We start from the raw sequence: 6,769 nt of genomic DNA, 5'->3' as shown, positions 1-6,769 counted from the left end.
AGCTTTCTTCATCAGGCTGGTGGTGTTGTTGCTCCAGCTGAGGTTGTCATTCATGTGTACACCCAAGTACTTGTAGCTGGAGACCACTTCCACCGCAGATCCTCTTATGTTCAGGGGGTGTAGGTGTTTTTGTTCCTTCTGAAGTCCACAATCATCTCCTTTGTCTTCTTCACATTGATGTGAAGGTTATTCTCTCTGCACCAGCTCTCCAGGTGTTCCACCTCTTGCCTGTAGCTGGACTCATCATTGTTTGTGATGCATCCCACCACCGCTGTATCATCTGCAAACTTTACAATGTGACAGCCTGGATGGGTAGCTGCACAATCATACATGAGCAGAGTAAACAGGAGGGGGCTCAACACACATCCCTGAGGAGAGCCAGTGCTGAGGGTTATGGTGGAGGAGGAGAAGTTGTGGATCCTCACTAACTGTGGTCTGTTTTTTAAAAAGTCTAGTACCCAGTTGCAGATGGAGGGGCTTAGTCCTAGTGTGGATAGTTTGTCCATCAGGGTTTGGGGGATCATGGTGTTGAAGGCGAATGTGAAGTCCACAAAGAGCATACGGACGTAAAAGTTTTTCTGCTCCAGGTGGTTGAGCGCAGTGTGGACCACAGAGGAGATGGCATCCTCTGTTGATCGGTTCTCACGGTATGCATACTGATGAGGGTCCTCGTTGATGTTGATGGTTGTTTTGATGTGAGTCATGACCAGTTTTTCGAAGCATTTAGCGACTATCAGGGTGAGGGCCACTGGCCCGTAGTCATTCAGACCAGTCACTGTAGAGCTTTTTGGGACTGGGATGATGGTGGCAGTCTTCAGGCAGGTGGGAACTGTCTCCAGGGTAAGTGAGGTGTTAAAGATGTCTGCCAGCACCTCACAGAGCTGATCAGCACATTCCTTCAACACTTTTCCGGGGATGTTGTCTGGGCCAGTTGCTTTGTGCGGATTAATCCTCCTGAAAGTACTCCTTACTTCTGCTGAGGTCACGCTGAGATGCTCTTCATCCGGTGGTGAGGTGAGTCTGGTGCTGGGTGGTCTGTTCGGGTCTTCAAAGCGTGCATAGAACTTGTTGAGGGCATCAGGCAGAGATGGGTCTTTGGGTCATTGTTCGCTCCTTCCTTTATAATCTGTTATACATTTAATGCCCCTCCACATGCTCCGAGGGTCTTGTGAGATGAATTGACCCTCGATCCTCTTTGCAAATGTGCCCTTAGCCTTCTTAATACCAGCAACCAGCTCTTTTCTTGTCCTACTCAGCTCCTCTGAGTTTCCAGACCTGAAGGCAGTGTTCCTGGCTTCCAGCAGGGTACGCACCTCTGCATTCAGCCAAGGTTTTCTGTTTGGGTAGCTTTTAACATTTCTGATAGTGGAGACTGTGTCAGTACATGTACTAATGTAACCCAGAACTGAGGATGTGTATTGGTCTAGATCAAGCGAACCTCCATTTTCAGCAGCTTCTCTGAAAACCTGCCAGTCTGTTCGGTCAAAACAATCTCTCAGTATGGGTCCACTGTCCTGGATCCAGCATTTAACTTTATTTTGTACCGGTCTGGAGCGTCTCAGCGGGGGCATGTAAGCAGGAGCCAGGAAGATTGAGATGTGGTCTGACAGTCCTAGGTGGGGGCGGAGTTTGGCTTTGTATGCATCTTTTACGTTCGTGTAAACACGGTCCAGCGTGCGGTCTCCACGTGTTGGAATCGTCACATGCTGATTAAAGCTTGGGAGACAGTCCTTTAGATTCACGTGGTTAAAGTCTCCGGCTACCAAGTAAAGAGCCTCGGGGTGTTTGCTCTGCAGCAAGATGATGATATCATGAATCTCCTGCGGTGATTCATTAGCATTAGCGTCCGGAGGAATGTAAACAACTGTGATGAAAGTCACCGTGAACTCGCGGGGTAGATAATGTGGCCGACATTTCACTGTTATTTGCTCCAAAGCCTTCGAGCATGAGCTATTTACAACAGTACAGTTCGTGCACCAACTTTTACTCAAGTAAATGCACACTCCGCCTCCCCGTGATTTCCCCGTTAGCTCGCTGCAGCGGTCCGCTCGAAAAAAGAGTCTGTCATCCAGCTGGAAGACTGTGTCCGGCGTTTCGCTTGTAATCCACGTTTCCGTGAGGCAAAGCACTGCACACTTCTTCATCTCTTCTGAGGCGCCCGCTCTCAGACGAAGTAAATCCATCTTGTTGTCCAACGAGCGGACATTCGACAGAAAGAGAGACGGCATGGGGAGTTTACCGGCTTTAGCGTTAGCTCGTAGCCTCACCATAACCCCCGCCCGGCATCCTCTCCTCTTAAGCCGGGAGCAGCGCTTCCTCTTCTGCCCGCTGGAACACCTCTGCTGCAGCTTCCAGGTAGATGACTTTAAGATCTGCATTCTGCCAAGCGTAGTTTTGAGTTTGTTGCTGATTTCTGCTATATTTCGTTGCAAATTCGCTCCTATTCTCATCAGTTCGGTTCGGCTATAGTTCACACGCATAAATCGTGCGGCGTCAGGCACAGAGTCAATATCAAAACTTCTAAAAACTGGGATGGTACCGGGAGCCTGTGAAGCTGCAACTGCTCTGAGCGCTGCCATCTTGGATTTTTTTTTTTAAGCTCTCAATGGTCTTGCCCCACTATATTTGACTAATCTTGTAGCTGTCCATGAATATAGGAGAACACTGAGATCATCTAATACATTTCTACTCTCTGTCCCAAAATCCAACTACAAACGATGGGGTGACCGGGCCTTTTCTGTCGTTGCACCCAGACTCTGGAACCAGCTACCTCAGGACCTGCGCTCCATCACTGACATGGAGCATTTTAAATCTAATCTTAAAACCTTTTTATTCAGGCAGGCTTTTAATACCTAGTAGGTCTTTGACAATCTTGCTATGTTTTAATTGTTTTTGTTTTTAACTGACTGATTTTTTATTCTTGTTTGTTTTTAACTTCTGTACTGTGCAGCACTTTGTGCACCTTTTGGCTGCTGGAAAGGGCTCTATAAATAAAGATTGATCGATTGATTGATTGACTGATTGCTTAAAAAGCATATCACTAGTTATAAACGTACTGTGAATAATGAAATTGTTCCTTCTTTAAAAAGCTTTCTTCTAAAAAACAAAATCCCCAAGCATTTTGTGCATGTTGCCAAGATACTAGGCTAGATTGTTAAGAAACATATTTTGATTTACTTCAACTAATTTTATATCCTTAGTCTTTTCAGCAAAAAGATTTGAGTAGTAATACAGTCAATCTGACAGAAACACATTTGCTTGTTGTTATTTTCATGTCTGTATCCCAAAGAGAATAAAGTCTTTGAATTCACATCCCGCCAGAATGAGAACAAAACTAAACGGCTTCAAAAGTTCCCCCAAACATTAATGAACACAAAAGTCATTCTCTTTCAAGTCGGTTCACTTCTTGAATCTGATCTGAAAGACTTTTTAATGTCTTCTGTTGGCATTCTCTGAAGGGATCCAACACAACTGCTGTAAAATTTAGTTCCACAAAAAAAAAACACTGGGTGACGCTAAGAGGCTATTTAAAAATGAAGCGTGTCTTTTTTGTTGTTGTTCTTCTAATTCCAGCCAAATGCTTGATTACTAAAAAAATTAATTCATGCTGTCAATGTTTCACTTGAAGATCTTTACATGGCTGATATGCCTGAGGCAGTTTGTTGTGTAGACGTTTCATTTATTTATTGTTGTTTTGACAGTTTCAGATCAGATTCAAGCACTGATTTCCAACAAAAAGGCTGGTGTTATGCTAACAAGCATTTGCATTTTGCACCATTTTGTTTTCTATACTGAAAAATGTGATGAGATGCAACAAGACGAAAACTTTGCAGGAAACTGGGGGTAAAATATACCAAGTCCATTTCCAGCCAGTCATGTGCATTTGAACAGATTCAATAGTAGGCCTGTCACGATGACAAATTTTACAGGGCGATTAAATGACTCAGACATTATTGCAATAAATGATAATTTGACAATTAATAATGATCAAATTTAAGAAGAAATGTTGGTTAATTTTTGTGTCTAGAACCTTTTTTGACCACTGGATGGCAGTATAAGACTGTTTGAACTTAAGGATGGATAGTGAGGGAGTGAGCAGCATGTCTCTTTAAGAAAAATGGGAGGGAGGCTCCTTGACGTGACATGGGCTGTCTCTGTCCGGTTCTCAAAATGGTGGACGCTCGGTCTGATTTGAGCTCTTTAGCATTTGTCACACAAAGCTTTTATTAAAATATCAGTAAACAAGTTTGCAGCTTGTTTTTTTAGAGAAAAACAACTTTTTACACGAAGACACGGGTTTCAACCATGAATTTTGGAGCTTCGACAAAACAGAGGCTTTTTCCCCGAGGTTGGCCTGTTAGCTTAGCTCGTAGCTTAGCTTCTCAGCTTAGCTGCTTTTAACATCCAAAAACATGATTTTGGACGTTAAAACTGATTTTAAAGAGAAAAGAAAAAGGGAGCGGTCAGTGAAGAACCGGAGATGATCTTTTGTCATCCAGTGTCTTCAGTAGAAAGAGAGACACGAAGAAACGATAAAGCTGATAAATGAAAATGAGGTCAATAATTTTCATTTATCATGCGATTAATTGATTTATTGATTATTGCGACAGGCTTTAGGGGTAGGGATGCACTGATCCACTTTTTTCACTTCCGATCCGATATCTATGGGTTTTTTTTACTTTTTTTTTTTATCAATTTTTCCCCCGTCAGTCATTACTGATCCGATACAGAAAAATAGTGCTGAATTAACAAAAATGGCTACATCAAGTCATCTGGACCTGTTCCTGAAACAAGTCCTGATGACATGATTGAGCCATTTTTGGTGTCTACCCGGATGTTTGAGTTTACAAACCCAGTGCTGAATTATTCACTGGTTAACTGGTCACCATTAACTCCACACAGACTCTCTCAATGGTACATCTTCATCTTTAAACCACTTCCTGGTCTGCTGCCTTCATACATCTCCTCCTACATGTCTCTGTGTGAGTGCAGCTACAGCGTGCGCTCTCAGGACATCATTACCTGCAGTGTTCCCTCAGTGAGGACTGAACTAGACAAAAGGACCTTCTCCTCCTCCGCTCCTGTTTCCTGGAACATCTTGTAAAAAGATCTGAAGCTCTCGACCTTTGACCTCTCTAAGTGGCTTTAAGAATCTGTTGGACTCCTGGCAGGGACCAATGCTGACATGTTCCTGTTTTTAGTTTCTACATTCGCCTTAAAATCTAGCTGTTTTTGTTACTTTTCTTTTTTTTAGCCATCCTATTTGTTAAAAAAAATAAAAATCTGTATGACTTTTTATAACTGCTTATTGTTGTTGCTGTTGTCCATTGTTGTCATCTTTCTTTGTTGAAATCAGGTCTCTCTTGTAAATGAGTCCTCGAGGCTCAATGGGACTACCTGTCTAAATAAAGGTTGAACGAATGAATGAACTTAAAACATTTGTTTTGTTAAACACAGACATGAACTGAATTACAAATTTATTGAAAACTCTGCACCATAACAGAACATTAAACACACCAAAAGCTTCCCAAGCTCGGTCAAACATGCAAAAACAAGACAACTTTAATTTGTTCAGTCAGTACTCTAGCACATGACGTCACTCAGAGCACAGAGCATAGAGTTAGAGTGAATAGATCTGCCCAGTCATGGATCGGTCACATTGTCACCAATACCGATCCACAAGTTGTTTTTTTCCTATATCGGTACCGATACCGGCATCGGATCAGTGCATCGCTCTATTCAATAGTATTAAAGATGTGTTCTGTGTCTGCTCTGAAGTGCTGCACTGTGCTCTGACACAGAGTTGTATCAGGGACGTCCTGTCTGTCTGTCAGCTGATGTGAGTTCATGTCTCTCATCATAACACTGATGCTATGGGATCATCTCTGTAGTGTCCAATCCTGATGCAACAGGAAGTATTCTGCAACGCTTCCCCTAACGTTATCCAAGCAGAACCGAGCACCCCACCTTCCAAAATCCAAACCCTCACCCCCAAAGTTATGCTACCTCCAGACGAGAAGCAGAGATAGTAGCCACAGGATAAAAGGATTTGACCTAGTATTAGTAACGTAGCGCTCCGCTACCATAAACGTCCAACAAGCGCCCTGTCTAGAACAGAAATCTAGGGAACACTGTGAGTTAGAATAACAATAAAGTGAAATACATAGCAGCTACCATAAAATGAAGATGTCACAGCAGGATGTTGTTACCAAACACACAAAATATATATTTTTTTGTTGTTAGTTTTGGTTGTGGCAATAAAAAATATATATATTTCATCAGTGGTGGGCACAGCTAACGAAAAATTTAAATTCACTAACACTAAACTGCTCAACAGATTAAAAATGTTGCTTTGCTAACGCTACAGCGCTAACTTTTGTCATCCACTGCTGTCACTGACGATGTAAGAGTGTCTGTAATGTGACAACGTTGTAAGTGATGAACACAACTCAGAACGGTTCATAAATCACAAAGAAAGCGTCCCGTTCAGAGTTGAGCTTTCAGAAATGAATCCGGTCCATCAGAACCAAAGAGGCAAAGCAGAACTCTGATGAGTTGAAGCAGTGACGCATTCAATGTGTGTCGGACGTCTCCTCTCGTTTATTATGATGCATTCAATGTGTGTCGGACGTCTTCTCTCGTTTATTATGATGCATTCAATGTGTGTCGGACGTCTCCTCTCGTTTATTATGATGCATTCAATGTGTGTCGGACGTCTCCTATCGTTTATTATGACGCATTCAATGAGTGTCGGACGTCTCCTCTCGTT

The sequence above is a fragment of the Nematolebias whitei genome, chromosome 15, assembly GCF_014905685.2.
Source record: "Nematolebias whitei isolate Nwh7 chromosome 15, NemWhi1, whole genome shotgun sequence".
NCBI lineage: Eukaryota > Metazoa > Chordata > Actinopteri > Cyprinodontiformes > Rivulidae > Nematolebias > Nematolebias whitei.
The sequence above is the reverse complement of the archived record's forward strand: the minus strand, read 5'-3'. Positions refer to the sequence as shown.